This window comes from Strix aluco, chromosome 2 (genome assembly GCF_031877795.1).
Source record: "Strix aluco isolate bStrAlu1 chromosome 2, bStrAlu1.hap1, whole genome shotgun sequence".
Taxonomy (NCBI): domain Eukaryota; kingdom Metazoa; phylum Chordata; class Aves; order Strigiformes; family Strigidae; genus Strix; species Strix aluco.
In genome coordinates this window covers 62,831,885-62,850,308 of record NC_133932.1, presented here as the reverse complement: position 1 = coordinate 62,850,308, position 18,424 = coordinate 62,831,885, and the positions used below count along the sequence as shown (strand labels likewise).

Genomic DNA, 18,424 nt, shown 5'->3' with positions numbered 1-18,424 from the left:
TTGCTGCAGAGTGTATGAGAATGGCATGGCTGTGCCATCAGAAACGTAACATCTGTTACCATAGTTTAGAAGTTCTCACACTTGCTGAATCATTTTATTTTTTTATTTTAAGATCTCCACTAAAGATATCCATAACTGTGCACAAATATAGTTGCATTAAATAATGGAAATTAGCTGTGGGAAAAGATGCTTCTAGGTCATCTAGATTATTGCTTCTGAAATGTTCACTTGAATCTCCCTTCAGAACATAACATGAAACAGTACTGCTATCACTCAGCTTTAGGAAATGCACAGAAGTACATCTGTTTAGCATGACAGTTAAAATCTTGACTGGCCAACATGTGGCTGTGGCTAACGGAAAGACATGTAGTGTTCCCTTTCTTCAAGAACTGGATTTATTTCTTTGGCTCCAGGTCCTCATGAATACCCTGGTTTTGCTGGTCTGTGGCTCACAGCCCTGTTCTCCAGCTCCTGGTAGTAGGTAGCACCAAAATACATTTGGTACTTCTGCCTGTATCCAGCATTCCAGGCTTCATGGATTCAGGAAGCATCCTGCCAGCTCCCAAGACTTTTATCCCAATTTAGCTCTTCTACTGCAGGCTTCTGCCACATGCATTTGTGGGCTCTTCCTGCTACACTCCTCTGCACTGCAATGCGACCTGCTGCAGGGAATACCCACTCTTTGGAGAGAGATGCATCCTGCACCAGGCTGAAGTAATACATCTCCTTAACATTTCATCCTGAAAAAGAGGAGCAACATACCTGACCCGGTGTGTGGCAACTGTCCTTGCATGCACTGTACACTGTAGCAGTGTATGTATATTCTTCAGTCTCTGAAGCAGGAAGGAGAGACGTAGGGGCGGAATAGCTATTTGGGATTGCTTGCTCTCACCAACACGCAGCAATACGTGTGTGTGCTGTGGAATAGCTGATGCACAGTACTTGCTGCTTCACAGCAGCATGTCTGCGTGGCTAGGTGCAGTCCTCAGTGCAGACAGGCCTAACAAACCACTTTGTGCAGTCCTCCTCTTTAAACTCGGGTCCCACATTTGTTGTTGCCTTGCCCTCAGGCCAGTTTGAGAAATGCTGAGCTGGAGCATGTTGTCTTGGCAGCGCAGCTACCAGGACTCTTGTCCAATCTTTGTTTAAACGTCAAGAGCTGCAGTCTCCGATCCTTTCCCTGGGGACATGGACCAGCAGTTCTGACTGTCAGGATGTTTCCTTAATGCTAAGCCTAAACTTTTTTTTCCTTAAATTTATGCCATTGCATCTGATCTCTTACAGACCTGTGCCTCTGTTTCACTAATGTTAATAACATACTAGTATATGAAGAATATAAACAACTTCGTGTGCACCTTGGGTTAGGTGCTTAAGTTAAATCCCGTGTGTATGTCAGTCTTGGTTGCTTTTCCCTGTAAGGGCAGTTGTTTCAGCCCCTGACTCGCTTTTTTGCATGTATATGTTAATTAGATTGTATAACAAGAATTTCGAGCAATGAATAAGAAGTTTTGAGTATTTTGCAGAATGGCTGGCACTACACACATGCTAAATAACTGCTGCGTTCGGTCACCATCTGAGTGCCTAGGGGCCCAGGACTTCAGAATGTTTCATAAAGCGGCTTGATGTTACTTGTTAGTTGGCTTATGAAACCTATCCTTCTAGACATCCTGCTGCATTGTTTGTCTGAAAGCAGGATAAGCTGCTGTGGGAGATTGTTTTCCCAGCAAATTTCAATTGGCTGTTGGGAATTACTAAGTTGCTGGCTATTATTAAGAATAGGCTTGTTGTTGTGTAAAGGTGTAATGAAATATTTTTGTGATGGTGGAAGGAAGTGAAGGTGCTAGAGAGTTGCAGGCTCTGCTAGATGCTTTCTGCATCTCTGACCTATCTTAAGGTGAGACAAACTATCTTTAGATTTTTACAATGAGGTTGCGGATTTATACTGAATTACTTTCTTGGCTAAGCCAGTGTGGAAGAGAGGTAAAAATCAAGAAGCTGCTAAATACTTACTGTAGTTAGCACTGTTAGAAGCTTATGAAGAAGCAGCATCAGATCACAGGTTTTTACAAGCAAAAATCCAGCCCTGTTTGTTATGAAGTAAGGATTTTAGAAGACTTTTCTTAAAGCTTAGTGACTTTTTCTTTTCTACTTTTAGTCCCTGTAGGATAAACATTGCCTGGAAGTATCTCTTCAGATAAATACGATGGATACGGTTTTGGTATTTGGATACTTGTTCCTATTATGATTTTTCCAGAACTATAAGGGAAAGAGTACAATTACTTTTATTACTGGTAGTCCGTGGGGAGCTGGCTACATGCGTTAGATATCTGAAACAGTCTGTAAAAAACTGGAAATAATACAATGGTTTTCTAATACCTTTCCCACATAAGCAGTTGTTATATCCGTGGGATTATTTATTGTGAAGGACACACGAAGCGTCACAAGACCAGCTTTCAAATTCAGTCTTGAAAGTCATTTGTGAGGTGGGAATTGCACAGTAGATGATGCAAGTTATCCGACAGCTCGTGTTACCAGAAGCAAGCCAAGGAAATGTGGATTAGGTGAAATGCTCACAGGAATGTGTGCAGCTGCTTAGAAAACTGAGAGGATAGTTACTAATTAGTTTCAAACAAGACAGGTGAATTTGGTGAGATTTAAGTGGTCTTTCCTAGCTTCAGTATTAATTAATATTTGTCATTAATGATGTGGGTGAAGGAATGAGGACTCTGCTCATTAAATAGCCAGATGAAACTGGGTGGTGCTGCGTGTCTATTTGAGAAGATGCTTTGAACTTACAGTTATCTTGACAGATTGGAGAAGGAGCCTGGAAAGAAGGGTTGTCTGGGGCTGAGCAGGGGGCTGAGGGACAGCTCTGTGGTGGGAGGGTTCGGCTGTGCTCCTGCAGGCTGGGAGCCATGGGCCCAGCAGCAATAACTGCTCATGGCCAGGACGTGAGACAACAGTCATGCAGTTGCAAAAGCAAAGGCACTGGAGTTTGCACTTAGAATTATTATCTGCAACTCACATGACAGTAAAGGATGTTTTTCTGTAACAAGAAAAGAGTATTTTCCGTGTAGGGAAGGGTTCAGCTGGAAGCCTTTGCCCAGATTTGGGCATCGTAACCTCATGGTGGTTTTGTGTGCCAGCCTCAGAAAGCGTGGTGGAGAGCAGCAGCTGGAGGGATCAGAAATGTAGAAAGTGTGGCCTGTGAGCAGAGGGTGAAAGAACTGAGTTTTATTTAGTCTGGAGAAAAGACTAAGATGTACTAACAAAAGAGGTAAGCATAGTGTTCAAATGTGAAGTTAGCTGTGTAAAGAAGAAAAGGATGATCTCTTCAGGGTCCAGTGCAGAGAGAGATCTGGTAAAGGGCTTGAACCCTGTGGAGGGAGATGTGTGCTTTAAGCGCTGGGGCAAGCTTTGCAACAGTAAGGGTCGCGCAGAGTGGAAGGGGCTCTCCTGGAGAGGCTGCGGAACCTCCATTATGCACAGTCTGAACTCTTGGTCCTATCTCAGGGCCCTTTTCCAGGACCCTGGCAGATCATTTTCTGCGACTGTCTCTTTTTTTTGAAAATGGCAGTGCAGTGTGGGGGACAGAGAAGCACGAAGCACTATTTTCAACCAGCGTGATTTTTGTTTTGGAGGCTTGGCTGTTGGTAAGTACTATGGTAAATTACAGAGGGAATGGTAGTATAACAGTAGTGATAACTGCAAAAATAGGTCTTTGTTCCAAATGGCTTTCTGTTGTTAAAAGTTGCATTTTAAGAAATAAATCTTCCTGATGCTTTTTCCCCTGGTGACGCTTAGTTTCCAGGCAGTATTTATGAAAAGCTACTGTGCATTTCTAAGTTTTGTTTTCTGTGTCTACGTTTTCCTTTAGTTCCTATAAATTATTTTTTTTCTTTTCTGTTTCTCCATGCCACAGTTTTTGTGGTTGCCCTGTTGCTTTTTCAAATGCACCCAGGGAGTAGAAATGCAGAGTCTGTTGGCACGGTGTGTGCAGAGAGGAGGACGAGCTTCTCCTGTGCGTTCTTTACCCCACTCCTGAACTTGCTGCTGATGGGGAGTTTGGAGGGTTGACACCTTTCCAGGCTGTTGTCAGTCTTGTTTTTTTACCTGCTAGCGAAGAGCCCCCTGCTCATTAATTTGAGGTGAATTAGTTTAATGTTTCTGAATCAGTATGTTAAGACTGGCTTCCCACCCCCCAAAAAAAAAAGGAGGGGAGTGATATTTTGTGGAGTTAGCTATATCTTTCACGATCTGTTGTATATTTGTACATGGCTATGAAATAAGTTGGGACTGAAGATTATGATTGTATAGTGTAAGGGTTAGAGAAAGAAAAGATTTTTAGTTGAACCTTTTGGTTTTTCAGAGTTCATCTTGGCATTTAACTGAGCAAACAAATGTGTTTTTAATGACGAGTTCAAAAATATATTAGTTTTGTGGTTCAGCTGGGAGGCAAAAGCTGTGGTTTTGTTCACGCTTAAAAGTTGTAGGCTGTGTTGCATTTTAATGATGCCATTTGAGCTGCCACAACCAGGGCTTTGCTTGTGTTTCTATTGAAAACTTACATTAAAGGTGTTCACAGGACACTAAAGAATTATCCCATAATGAAACATCTCATAAGAAAAACTTGTTTGAAGTCATGTTTGAAAAATTGATCCAGGCATTAATTATTTTTTTACTTCATCTCTTCCTTTGCCCTCCCTCCTCCAGTGCATTTTGTGAGTGAGGCTCTTGGCGTTTCTTAGCCGGCGGGTAGAGGCAGTGTTAATACCAGGGTTTTGCGGCAGAGCAGCAGTGGGCTTTTAAAGGGAGTCCCTCCGGTCACCCCCACTTGCTGTGTGTCAGCTCGGCACACCGTGTTTCTGCTGCGTGCGATCTGGGTGGGTCTGGCTGGAGACTGGAGGCTCCCATCGATGCTCTGATGCTCGTTGATGCTCCAGTGCTCGTGCCAAGTGCGCTTCGCCTCCTGCTCATGGGCCCTGTGGATTGCCTCAGGCCATGTGTGTGGTGGCGGCCGGGGAGTGTATCTGCTTATCTCCAGTTAAAAACCCGACCCACATAGTGTGATTCATGTTTTGGCAACCTTGGCTCTGGTACTGCTTTGATCTGCAGATCTTCTCGTGTTGCTCAAAATTAATTGCTTAATGTGGGGTATAGCTAGAGACTGTCAAGGAGATGGGAAGAGGAAACTGGGAGGATTTAAAAAAAAACACAAACCAAAAAAACCCCCGGAACACACAAAAAACCCAAAGACAAAACCTTAAATCAAAGAAAATTAACATAGCCAAAACTTTAAAATTTTGTAAGGTCAACATACGGGAGCTACAATATATTGTGTGTTCCCCTTCTCTCCTCTGCCCCCTCCCCCCCCCTCGATTGTAAGAAAGTGTTTTCCTTTGATGCCACAGCCTAAGTTGAGCAACAATAGTTCTTAAGTAATAGGATCTGTGCCACTCCTCAGTGGATGGGTGGTGGTATCCTTTTCTTGTACTGCAGATGGGTGGAGAAGCCGAAATGTTACAGCATGGTGCTGACACTTTGGCCAGAAGCTGCCTTATTTCAGTTAGAAAGACATTGCCATCCTCCCCTCCCCCATTTTATTCTTTTTCTTCTGGCAGAGCATGCAGTTATCAGTTCCTTGGTTTTTACTTGAATTTCTGCTCTCTAATACTTTGTTCCCCAGATCACAGTAGTCCTGTTTTTGTTAGCTTTTTACTCTAAGGCATGGAGTGGACTGCCTGCCAGGACAGACCCTGTTCTAACTGCTGACGTCTCTGAGGAGCGCTGCAACTAATCAGTTGGGTGTAACAACTTTAATGCTTTTGCCATGTCCATTACAATAGGACACAAAACATACATGTGCGCGATCCTGCAGGAGGGGAATGTGGGCAGTTAGTGGAGGGAAAAATTCCTTCTGTTCCCATACTTAATATTGCTCAAGGCTCAAGACTAGATTGAAAAGGGCGAGTAAGCAGAATCCCTGCCAGGGAAGCTGAGCTATCCAGGATTGTCAAGGAGAAGACTGAAGGAATGTCTTGAGGAATTAAGGCAGGAGCCACACCGAGCTTTCCCTCTACTTATTTTTTATTTGCCCTTCTTTGAATTTATAAGCATGTTCAGTTCACAGAAGGCTCTTTAGAAGTCAGAAAGAATCAGTGTATTTGGAGAAATCAGCCCCTTAAGTCAGCTGAATAATCGTGCAACTACATGAACGTTTTGTTTTGTATTCTCAGAACAGCACAGAGAATATACTAAATAAAGATTTGTTTGGTTGGTATTGGTAAAATTGATTCCCATTCATGTTAAGAGGATGACAGAGTCGACTTTGAGATTATTCTTACGAATTTACTATTAATTGTAATACTTTATATATTTATATTGTAGTATGTACTGATGCGTTTAATTTTTTCACATACTAAGTGAGAGTTATGGAATTTAAGGGTTTATATTACAGAGGTATCGTTTTCTTAGGGAAATTGCAATAAAAATATAATCTATCCTTCACTTACTTGCCAAAAATTAAATTGTAGTTCAAACATAAAATTCTCAATGCCACTCCTACTACCTAAATAGCACTCCTTTCATTTTTTTAGGAGCTTGTGATGTCATCAGCTGAAGCGAAAACATCTACCTCATGACCTGGCATGTAAGTGAAGGAGGAACTGATACTAAAAAAAAAAAATAAATGTGTGTGTTGGTGTTTACAATGTGTAAATTGAAACTATATACCTTCAACATTCAGATATCACCTTTTAAATGAAAGCTGTGTGGATTTTAAAGGAGAGGAAGTCATAAAAGAAGCTGTTAACAATGAGGTTCCAGCCTGCAGAACTCCTTGTAATAATTTCATTTAAAAGCTATCTTGGTGTACCCCGTAATGCTTGGAAGGCTGGTAGGCATAGATGGAATAATTTTATCTTACCACAATATTTACATGTGCTGCTTCTTCCCCTTTTTATTCTGTGTTTCTTTTCTGGATGTAAATTTTGATAGTTGTGATGAATACATACTGTACACAGTGATACCCCCTTCCTAAAATTAAAAACCTTGGTTGTGCACAAGGTTTAGATTCTTTTACGTTCTCAGATACTTCACAGTAAACTTCCTGCAGTTTTGTGACAGTTCTATTTTTTTCCCTTAAGTAAGCAAAAAATATTTCAATCCTCTGCAGAGGCGTTTTCAGAGATTTTTTTTTTTTTTTGTCCGCCTGCTCTCTGCTTTCCTTTTATGTGGCTTAAAGGATTAAAGTGTAGTCATTGCTTTGAGGGGCTGATGTCAGCAGTGAGCTGGGTATTCCTAATTAGTGCCAACACCTGTACCTCATTATGAAGCCTTGTTGAAGCTGTCCAGTGAACCGAGGTAGCCGGTCTCTGTTGCATGTCTCTAATGTGATTATAAAGCCCTCTCCTGATGCAAGTTTTATTACTTATTCAACTCTTGGACTGATGTGGAAAGTGAAGCTAAGCTGAGCCATTTGGCTGGCTACCAAAGATCATAAGGAGTGGCAAAGAGAAGGGACGTAGTCATCTCAATTTCAAGACTTCTTGTTCAAAGCTTGCTTCTACTTTGACTGTTTAAATAAAATAAAAAAAAGGGGGGGTGGGAAGTGATTTTTTTTTTTTTTCTAGTTTTCAGTGTCAGATACTCTGAATTTAGAGACCAGATCTAGAGACTCCAGCTGGGCTCAGAACATCTGAGTGCGGTTGCTATTGTGCATAACCCATTGATTTTCTGAAAATAGAGCTTTGGCCTTGACTACTCTTGCACCATCCCTTTGTCTTCGAGGGGTCAGGGCTTAGCAATTCTTTTCCACACAAAACCAGCATTGGTCTCTCCTCCCACCTGATTCTGTACTGTTAGCAGGGCTACAACACCATGTGCTTTGCCATTGCAGTTGGAAAATACCACCTCAGATAGACTTGGCTGGTAAAATTAATGGCTCAGATGAGGTGGATCGCTATCGTGTTTGCGCTTAACAGAGAAAAGTTTAGCACGAGTACTTTTTTCTGAGTAGTTTAAATAGGTTTTTAAGAGTTTAGCTTACAGAATTCAAGCATGCAGCAACACAATGCTGGCTGCAGGTTTTAGGTTATTTTCCTGTGAGTGAGGAGAGAGAATAACTTCAGATGTGTATCTTGGAAAGGTTTGAGATAATAAACCTGTAAGAATTCACATGAGAACACTGTACTAGTTGTCCAGATTTGAAGAAAATGGAAGTGTAGTGGATTCTTAGGCTTCAGACATGGAATTGAAAGTCTTATTATTAAAGGATTCAATCTCTGCAGAGTAGAAGCCTTGGAGAAGAAAAAAAAAAGAATAGGTAAATAGGCATAAACTTCTGCATGTTCTTCTGTATTAAATATCTGTATGTTTACTAAGATGTCACTTACAAGTATGTCTTACTGGTCAGCTTCAGGAAAGCTATAATTCAAGTTATTCCAGCTCTGTAAAAGTGCTAGCCATCAAGCTATTATGTATTCTGATTCTGGATACTTGAAAAGGTTTTTGGTCTTGAGAAATGCTCACAGCCTCTTTGGTTTTGTGGTGTAGTTTTGTTTTTTCTGTTTTGTTTTTTAATTTCCTTAGCTTGAAGTTGATCTAGCCATCTTTAAGTCCTTGCAGCACATTCTCTTTAGCATTCTCTTAGCCTTGTGCAAGCTTGACTGCAATACCTAGAAATGGAATGAAGCATTTGTTTGCAACTATGTATGTCAGTAGATATTCATGTTAGCTTTAGACATGACTTACAGGGGTTGGGAATAGATATAAATGGGTGTGTGTCTGCTACTTTGTGGCAGATATTATAAATGACAAGAAAAAAAAAAAGAGTAACAGATTTCAAAGCAGTTGTTTTTGTAAAACAGTTCCTTAATAGTTAGATGAAACTCAAGGAAGTTTCACCAGTGAATTTAACAATGCTTAATGGTGATTTTAAGACTAAAGTGTTTAATGTATAGAAGGCATACCTGTGCTTCCAGAGGCAGTAAGGTAAGGCAGAGACTGCTCTTTCCTTTGCACAGATTTGTGAGGTGCAGCAGTGGTTTGTGTGTGCGTATGCGCAGATGCATGCATACATTTCAGGTTATTCCAGGATGCTTTTTGTTCCTCCTTTCGTTCTTCTGGGTTGTCCAAAAGAAAATCCTGAATGGATAGTGCCCTAAGGTGCATGTAGGCTATATTTGCACAGCATGTTTATTCAGTTTGTTTATTTAAAATAAAAAGCAACAAGTCTAACCCACTGGGAATGATTTAATCTTTAACTTAATAATTCTGACCAGAATAGCTCTCTACAGTGAACAGTGATTAACAAACTCTTCAGGGAAACAGTATGTCAACTGTCAGTATCTCTGGTTCTGTGCCCATCATAATCAGAATCTTCTTTGATGTACATACTCACTTCAGTATTTCCTGTGGCCCTACAGACCACCTGTCTGATCTCTAGTCCACAGAGGTCAGGTTGCGAACTGATATATTAAAAATTAAAATCCATTGCAGAGAGGTGAATTGCTATGACTAAGTCTGGTTTCAAATGAGTTCCCTTACTGAATTAGGCCAGTTACTACAGAGGGCACCTAGGGAAAGAGAGCGTTATAAAGCTCACATAGACTCTTTTTCTTGTAAAATTTTGACTTGGGGAATTCTGGCAGATTGACATGACCTATTGTGTTTAATAGCCCTTGTCCTCCATTTGTCTTAATTTTTTTTCAATATGTTTACTTTTCAACCTCTGCAACATCCTGTAGGATTGAGTTTGTCTAACCAATTTTGTACAAAATTACCTTTTTTTTCCCCCCCCTCTTAATGACTTCCCTTTAAAGTTTGTTCCATAACTTTGTGTGTCCCTTGTCTTCTGGGCCATGAGAAGCAGTGAGTAGTCTCTTCATCCTGTTCACTTTTTACCACTTGTGGCAGATCCCTCCTATTCTGCATCCTCCTTTCTCAGTGGGGTAGTCTCAGTCTAATCTCTTACTTTAATGCCATGTCACATTTTCCTTACAGCTGTAGTTGGAGGTTCACATTCTGCAAATATTTTTTCTCTAGTGGTGCTGGAGGGAGAAGAAACTCCCTTGCTCTTAGGTCAAGTGAGTGATCTACTAGTGTTGCTCATCCATAAAGCTTTCTCCACGTGGCTCAGTGGGTGTCCAGTCAGGCTTGTATCGGTGCTTGTCGCTGCTGCTCTTGGGCCTTGCCAGAAGGATGCCTCTCTTGTACCAACGCGCAGCTCTCCATGCTGTTCTCCTCCTACAATAGTTTCTGCTACAGTTGATTTTGGAATGCCCAAGGACCCATTTTTTAAAGGCATTCAATTAACGTGTGTGTTTTCATCATCTTACGACCTTTCAGAAGTGTCCCACAGGTGATGTGGCATGGCTGTGCCTGTATTAACTGGGAGCCGTAGCTGGTGTTGGGGTAGGCAGCAGTGCTTGGCCTCCCTAGCAGGGATGTCTGAGGGAGTGGAGGGACTGTGCCCAAGCTGCTCCCAGGTCACAGCTTCCATGTGAACAACTGGTCCCTTTTGCTGCTGCGGAGCTGGGGAGGTGGGTGGTGGAAGCGTTTGGGGATGCTTTATTCTGCCACAGCCCGAGCGCAGGGTTGCTTGTGACTTCTCTCAATTGCAAAGACCCTGACAAGGGATACAGCTGCAGCCTGCCCCATGCCCTGCAGCTGTGCAGGGTAAGAGCCTGCAGAGGAGGAGACTTCTTTACGGGTTTATAAAAACTTCACTGGCCAACTGGAGTTGCATGTACAAAACATATTGACTGTGCAGGTTTTGCATTGCTTCATGGAGTCTTAAGAATGACACTGCCATAAAGGTGGTTTTGTTTGTGCAATTTTATAGTTTCATTTTTAGTTGTTGTCTCTTCATTTCTCAGCAGAGATTTTATTACTTCTCTTGACAGCATGGGATTCAGGTGCAGCAGCTGCAGCATGTTGTGGACGCTCACCTATGAGCAAAGATGTGATGAAACACCTCCCTACTTCCACGACTTGTAGGCATTTCCAGTCTTTCCATTCCAGGAGTGGAGAGTGGACAAAGGGACTGACTTTGGAGTCAGAGTCATTATCTCACACCCCTGCAGCTTTGGAAGGTCAGCTGTGATAGTTCCTCATCCTCATAAGATGGAAAGGATAGTACTTTCCTGTACTTTCTGACTCCCACGTATTCAAGTACCAGTGCTGTTTGTGATCCACCCTCTGGGTTGACACCTTTTTACCTGTGCCAAAAAAAGCCACCTCCATCCACTTACTCAACTTTAGCACAGCTTGAGTAGGACATGCTTTCCACTAGGAACAGCAGAAGAGTTTTAGTGAGCGGGGAGGAAGAGGAAGGAGGAACTTAGAGGAGTGTTAATGGTCAGTCCTGATCAGTGTGTTCCCTCATTCAAAAAAATGTAAATGTACTTTGGCTTCAACTTGGCTGTTGGATGAGAAATTGTACCTTATGTGGTCTTTAGGATGCATCTCTGGACTGCTTTCCCAAACAAGATGTGGCATTTTTGAAACTTTGGGCAAGTGCAATCATCCTGTGGTTCCCCTTTCCAGGGTGGTGTCAGCCCCACTGGGCAAGTTTGCTATCTATTTTGTCATTGCTACACCTTATGTTATGACAGAAAAAAATAGTAATTTTTCTTTTTGCCTTTGTACATAAAAATGAACAAACATCAGTTGGTCACAGTATCTCTTTCACAATATCTTCTCCCACCTCAATTCAGAGAAACCTGGAATGGTATTTATGTTTTTATAAATCTATTTTAAATCTGTCTGACTAAAAGACCCCTCAACGTTATTGGTGTGTTGTATATTACAGATTGTAGCACATAACATTAAATTGACTGGCCATTAAAATTAATTTAAATTCATTAGTTATTAAGACAAATTTTGTTCTTTTTAAAAAGTTTTTTAAACTAAAAAGACAAATCTTCTAGTAAATTTTTGCTCACACTTTGATGTTTTGACATGGAGAACTAAAATAATAGTGCAACCGCATATAAATGTGTCATGTGTGAAATGCTAGAAAATATAGTAGGATGTCAGTATTCCACCAATGATTTAGAGTATTCCAAATATTATTTCGAGCTCTGACTGTGACAGTATATTCCCTTTAATTGTTCCTATCCAATGATCCTCTTGGTGCCCTTTTTTTACTTGAGGAAAACTTTAGTATCCAGATTGTTTATTTTCAGCTTGTAAATGAAAACCATTTCTTGTCAGATGAGGAAAGAAATTATCAATTTAATGTTTCTTATAGGAAAATATTCATGTTTTTGCTTTCTCTTATCCTTTGAGTAAAATATAAAGACACAACTTAGTGTTTTCTGCCTTTTGCAATCCTTCAGGTTTTGTTAGTCATGCAAAACTTCGCAGCAAAGTGGTTAGTCTCTTCAAAGCATTGTAAGAAAGAAAGAAATGAGTCAAAACAGATAAAATATTTAATGCAGGCTGCTGTTGTTGATTTTTTAATTATTTGAGATTTAGGAAAAACAAAATAAGAACAGTGAAACCTACTTTATTTTTTAGCAAGTACCAAAAAATTAATTGATTATTTTAAGCAGGTATCTTGCAGGGCAGGATATGAGAACTTTTGCTTATGCTATTAATAGAAAAGTTAGTTTTCATAATCCCAAATAGTGCATACATTTCTAGATTCTTCCTTCATTGATAATATTTCCTGCTTGTGTTCCTAGCTGTGATACTAGTTCCTTACCTGTGTTTTGTCATGAAAGCATACATTAGTACAGCTGGAGAGCAGAGAAACAAATACAAGTGGGCAACTGCTGGCAGCGTCAGGCAGATACGGCACAATGGCAGCTTCACTTGAACTAGTGTAATACTGGTTAATAAGTAATTTTCAATTAAATAGTGATGCTTCTGTGTTTGTGGGGTTTTTTTATCTCCCCCACCCCACTGTGGTGCAGTTTCATCACTGTACAACAGCAGGACAATACTTAGTGACTTAGGGCATCACAGGGATTTTTATTCTGTTCGACCCCATGTGTGCATCGACAGGAAGGGCAGCAAGCGGTGAGGTCGAGGGATACGCACTTGGGAGACCTGGATGCAGCTGCCTGCTTTGCCGGAGGCTCCCCGCGTGATGTATGGCTGCTCTGCGCTGCTGCTCTGAAATGTCAGGGCTTTCAGTGCTTGCTTAACATGAGCTTATCGTGAGGGTAGATATGGTAAAGACTGCAAAACACTGAGAGCCAAGGTAACGTGAATCATACCAGCTCTTAAAATAGAAAGCCCAGCTAAACGCTCTCTGAGGTTTTTCTGCTCAGTCATATTGGTGAAGCGTGTGTGTGCTGCTCTTGTTTCTCGCCGGCGCTTGGCGCGCCCGTGACTGCAGTCTCCTTGCAGATACAGCGCACGTGGCCGTCTTCGGGTGTCGAACCCCCCGGGGGAGCTCCTGGGCAGCTAGCTCCTTGTTTACCCAGCTTAGCACTGGGTGCGATGACCTGATGCAGGTCCATTTTTAGTAGCAGTACATCCACACCAGTCTTTCATCAAAGCGGACGTTGTCCTTAGCTTCGTCTTTGTTGAGTAAGTACACGTGGGCTTGTGGGGTTTTCTTTTTTCTTTTGCCCCTTGGTTATTAGATGCCTCAGTGTTAATGTCAGATATGAGTTTTCTTCTGAGGGAGCCCTGTAAAACAGACAACACACGATCAGTAACTGCGTCTCCCCTGCTGAGGGCTCCTCAGAGTGGACAAACTCCCTGAGCGTGTGTAGCTGGGGTAGGTGCTTTTCTGTGTCACTTGGTGCACGTGGCTGGTTAGAGAGGGCTATATTCGAGTTAGCCCCTGCCTCCTGGGGGTTTCCTTCGGGGATCAATTAGCTCCCATGGTGTTTCCAACAGCCTGACGTGAGGCAGATTGTTTGTGCCGTGCTGGCCTGAGGAAGCAAGAGCTGCTTCCCTCAGTGACATGAGATGCTCCTCCCTGCCCTGTGGGCCTGCCTGCCCTGACGGCCACCTTGGCCTCTGGCACTGACCTGCTGCATGACAGCTGAGACGGTGGCGCTCCACGGGCTGCCTGTGTGTTTAACGCTGCTGTGACTTTCCTGCTGGGAACTTGTTCCTTGTTTCATTGCTCTGGGGGCTGTGTCACTCCCCCCAGCCATGAGGTGGGCCTGGCCAGGGCGGGCAGAAAGGCAGGGCCGGCAGGGCGTCGCGCCCCCTCAGCCATGCGCAGGCAGCGATACCGAGCGCGGTACCCTGCTGCGGGCGGCAGTGCCCTCTTCCGAGGGCTCTGCCCTCATTTTAGCATTTCCCCTGACTGGGAGCAACGCTGGGAGGTGGGTGAGGAACTGGGAGGTGGATGAGGAGTGAGTGTTCACCGGGCTGCAGCTGGGCAGACACGCCTGAGGTGTGTGAGCATGGCGATGCCAGGCAGTGCCAGGCTGGTTGTAGCTTCAGGGGAGGAAGTGCTTTTTTTCTTCTTTTTTATTTTAAAAGCAGGCTTTTGCTCAAACTCAGTATGATATTTTGAAGGAAATAATTTTTTTGGTGTCTAAATCTCTACTGTTCTTTTGGGAAAACAATAGTTCTGTTAATAAACGGTGTAAAAAGAGTGTTGTTTTCGGGAGCAGAAAGTAATTATGAGGGCTGAAATAGAGAGGAGCAGAACCATGTACACACTGGTGTAGTTGCTTGAATTAATGACAGCCTGATGTTGTTTATTTTTAAAAATTGATTCTGCCCAGATCAGTGTCATCTTCAGGGTGCTAATCTAAAGCTGCAGTGTTTAATGGGTAGAAATACTTCCATGTCAGCCTGGCCCACCTGGCTGCTCTGTGTACAGGCCAAGATCAGCAGCTTGCTTCAAAGACAAAATAAGGCTGCTGGGTCACTGCCGGGTATCGAGGAAGCACAGAGAAGAGGGCGATTTAATTTCTTTCTAGTCTCCTGGAGAGTTTCTGTTGAGGTAATGGTGGCGTTGCGCGTGTTGCTGGTGACTTGCTCTTCTGAGATGGATTGCTGATTTTTAACAAGCTGCTTGGCATGAAGCGTTTTTGCTGAAGGCCTCTGGTGGAAATCTGTGCCCTCTGCCCTCACGGTGGATTGACGCACAGATGCGGCACTGGAAATTAAAATCTGCGCTTCTGTTTTCAAGGTAGGAAAGGCAGTTGTACTTGGGGTGTGCTGTATTTTATTGTATCGTCAGAGCATGTTATAAATGTGAAGTAGAATCACTTACCCTCTTTTTATACTCACAAAGCAAAATGATGGGCGTTAAGTGCTTTGCACTAGACTGAGTGATGAATCATTGTCATAGAAGGGCACATGAAATGATGTCAGGGTTCCCTTTTGGCCCATAATCCACAAATGAATGCAGGGGGGATTTTATTTGGGGTTTCTTCATCCTAGTTTTATGATCTATCAGCTGACTTCAGTCCAGAATTTAACTATTTCAGGGAATAAGTCATGCTGGAAGATGATATTTTGGACTTTTTTCTTTTTTTCCTTCTTTTAAAACCTACTGTATCCTTGTGGCAGCTGCCAAATTGACTTATATAAAAAGAGTAACATATAAGGAAAACAGAGCTCAAGACTATGTCTAGTTGCTATTGCACTTCATACAGACCCATGTTATTAGCCAGATTTCTGTAACGTGCAGTTCCTTGCCTACTAGAATTATTTATTTACCTAATGACAAAGGAATCATCTGTCACTGGTAATACTGCTTCTAAAAACTGGTGCATTCCTCTTTTTGTTGAATTACAAATTATTATATTAACCAAGGTATAGTATGAAATAATAGCAAGAAAAGTTATTTTGTGGTAGGCCCAGTACAGTCTTCAGAGAATAATTCAATATTTTATTTTGGGGGATGAGGGGAGGATAGGATAGATGTGCTCACTCTTACAGAGTTCTTAAGTAAAGCAGGGGTATATTACTAATGTCTTAAAATTTTCTGGTTAGAGTGAAATAAAGAAACAATTTTACTTTTTTTGTTGAACTTCGTTTTCTGTGAATTGTTTAACATTTCAAACCTTTTCAGTGCAGAAAATATTGCTAACCCAAGTTCTGAGTGGGTGTTTTTTCCAGTTTATATAGCCTTTTTGTGAGATGGATAGGATATTAAAAAATAATAATAAAAAACCCAAACACGAGTGATCTCTCTTCCTCTAGTTATTTGAAAGGTTGTATTAACTCTACTCATATTTTGTAATTTCCCTGGCAGTTGACTATGAAATTTGACCTATTTAAATGGTTTTACTGTACTACATTTCCTGGAGACCTTTCAAGATAATTTGCTTCCTAATCTAAATTTAACAGTTACATAAACCACATTTTGGAGACTTAGAAATTTCTACCTACTGCCTCTGCCTTTTTTTTTTTTTTTTTAGACAAGCCATATTGTAAAAATGTAAGTACAGAATTTTAATCTGAGATTTGCATGTAGCTTGTCATTTGGTTTTCATACATAGATGCTGGATTTCTTTTTAATAAGATATAGAAAGTAGGTTATTTTTTGTCCCACTTGAAAGTTTCCTTAGTGCTGTGGCCAATTCCATTTTTGTCAGTCTATTTTAAAATGTGAAGAAATAAAATCTCACAGGTCTAGGATATATTTGCATTACTGTTCTTGGTTGCCTTTTCCTTCTGTATAGGTCTTAACAGGTAGTGAGTAGCATATGGATATGTTTAACCTTTCTCTGCAACAAACTGAAATCAGGAAGGAGGGGCTGCTACTCCTTGGAGATACTGTTTTGTTCGGAAATCTTGGCTGGATTTAAGGATTCATTTTGTACGCTTGTCACTGATGTCTTGCCTAATATGCTGTGTGAATTCAGACTCCGTGAGATACCTCATCCTTCTTTCTGCTAACTCTGTTACTGATGAACTATCCTGAGGAATGTGTTGGAACAAGAGGATAAAGTTAATAGTTAATTTGGTAAATGTAGTTGTTTACTCTGATACAAACTGAAAAGGGAAAAATGTTTGTTGTTTTTTTCTGCAGGTGTTTGAAATGGGTTTTTGCTTTGAATAAGGCTCTGAAATTTTGTTAACTGTCTGCTGTTGACATATGCTGGTGGTTTTTTTTTTTTTTTGAGTAATGCATGGTAACTAGCTTTTCAGAAATGGGAAATGCTGTAAGTCAGTGCGATGTTGATTTTCCTCGGGGAGAGGAGATAATGGTGGTAGAAGCAAGTGCCTGTTTCTTGTTCACTTCAGCAGTGCGGATATCTGAATAAGCAAAGGGGAGCGAGCATAATTTAAAAATAATTAATTACAAAACATCTTCCCTAGATTTTTGGAAGTATCAGTGTTACCCTTTTGATCAGGTTCTTTCACGTGCTGGCTGATATGTTGATTATTCTATGTTTAATTTCAGCCAGGTGAGCGCAGGGTGGCTTTTTCCTGGCTTTCCTTGAAAGTGCAGCCATGTGCTGGATCCAGCATCGGTTTTGGCTCCAGGGCAAAATTCCCAATATGGACAGCAGCCTTTGGGAAGCCGGGGAAATGCTGGTAGTGCGATGTTGCTGCCTGTGGCTGAGAAGAGTGCGTTTCCTGGGGTTATTTTTGGGTGAACACCCGAAGGGTTCAGGGCATCTTGGCCTGCGTTCAGGTATTTAGGTGACAGTGGGGAATGAGGCCAATTTCTCTTTTTTAAGTTGCGGCTCTTGTTTTAGGTGTTGTGAGAAGATCAGGGATATTACATGCAGCCATGGCTTGACAAGTCAGAAATGATATGGGTATGGAATATGGTTCAAGTTTAGGAACCACTCTGGTAACTTATACTAAAAATGATGCCAGAAAATATTCCATTGCAATAATTGCCTGGAGAGTTGAGTACCTTTTTGCTTGCAACATGGTGATTTCTTAATGTCACTTCTGTATTTTAATTTTCGTTTAAAAGATCCCTGAAGGTGAACATCTTTGGAATTTGTATATGTTGTCATATAAGTGGTTGATCAGCTGTTAGTCTTTCTGTGGATTTAAAAAAAAAAAGAGGGGGGCAAAAAAAGCTTTAGGTCAAGGCTTGTTATATTCTTATTTTTAATGATAATTTTTAAGGTAATTGTGCTGGACCATAAGGCTTAATTAAGCACATTTTGAATCCACAGCCAAAGCACCTTTTAAGGTAGTGAGATTCATTACTCAGTGACTGGGAAATAAGGATTTTCTTGGGGCTTTTTAGAGGGGTGGAGGCACTTAACCTCTTTCACTCTGCAACATTTCATTGTTGAGTTGCTTTACACTCCTTGTTTTTCTTAGCTTGTACATTGGAACTGCTAGAAAGTTTAAATGCTAAAACTAAGTTTTCAAAATTCAAACAAGAAGTTCAACATGCACGTTTGCAAATGCCTGGATGAAGGGAAGTGGAAGGAAGCTGATGGTTTTAGCTGCTCGCTATCCAGCATTTCCATCATGCTCCTAATGACGGCTCATCTTTTCTTATCTTTTTTTCTTTATAAGT

The 18,424-nt window shown here is 41.5% G+C and overlaps 1 protein-coding gene across 6 annotated transcripts in view; it reads left to right on the top strand.

The window, feature by feature from the left end:
• Positions 1-18,424, top strand: part of JADE3 (jade family PHD finger 3) — a 66,883-nt gene that overhangs the window by 11,473 nt on the left and 36,986 nt on the right. For 3 of the 6 annotated variants that reach the window (XM_074814973.1, XM_074814971.1, XM_074814972.1), the window contains exon 2: positions 6,597-6,649. The exons of the other annotated variants lie outside the window; for them this stretch is intronic. The gene's annotated coding sequence lies outside the window, so the exon portion shown is untranslated. The remainder of the gene's footprint in view (positions 1-6,596; positions 6,650-18,424) is intronic. 6 annotated transcript variants of the gene reach the window in all.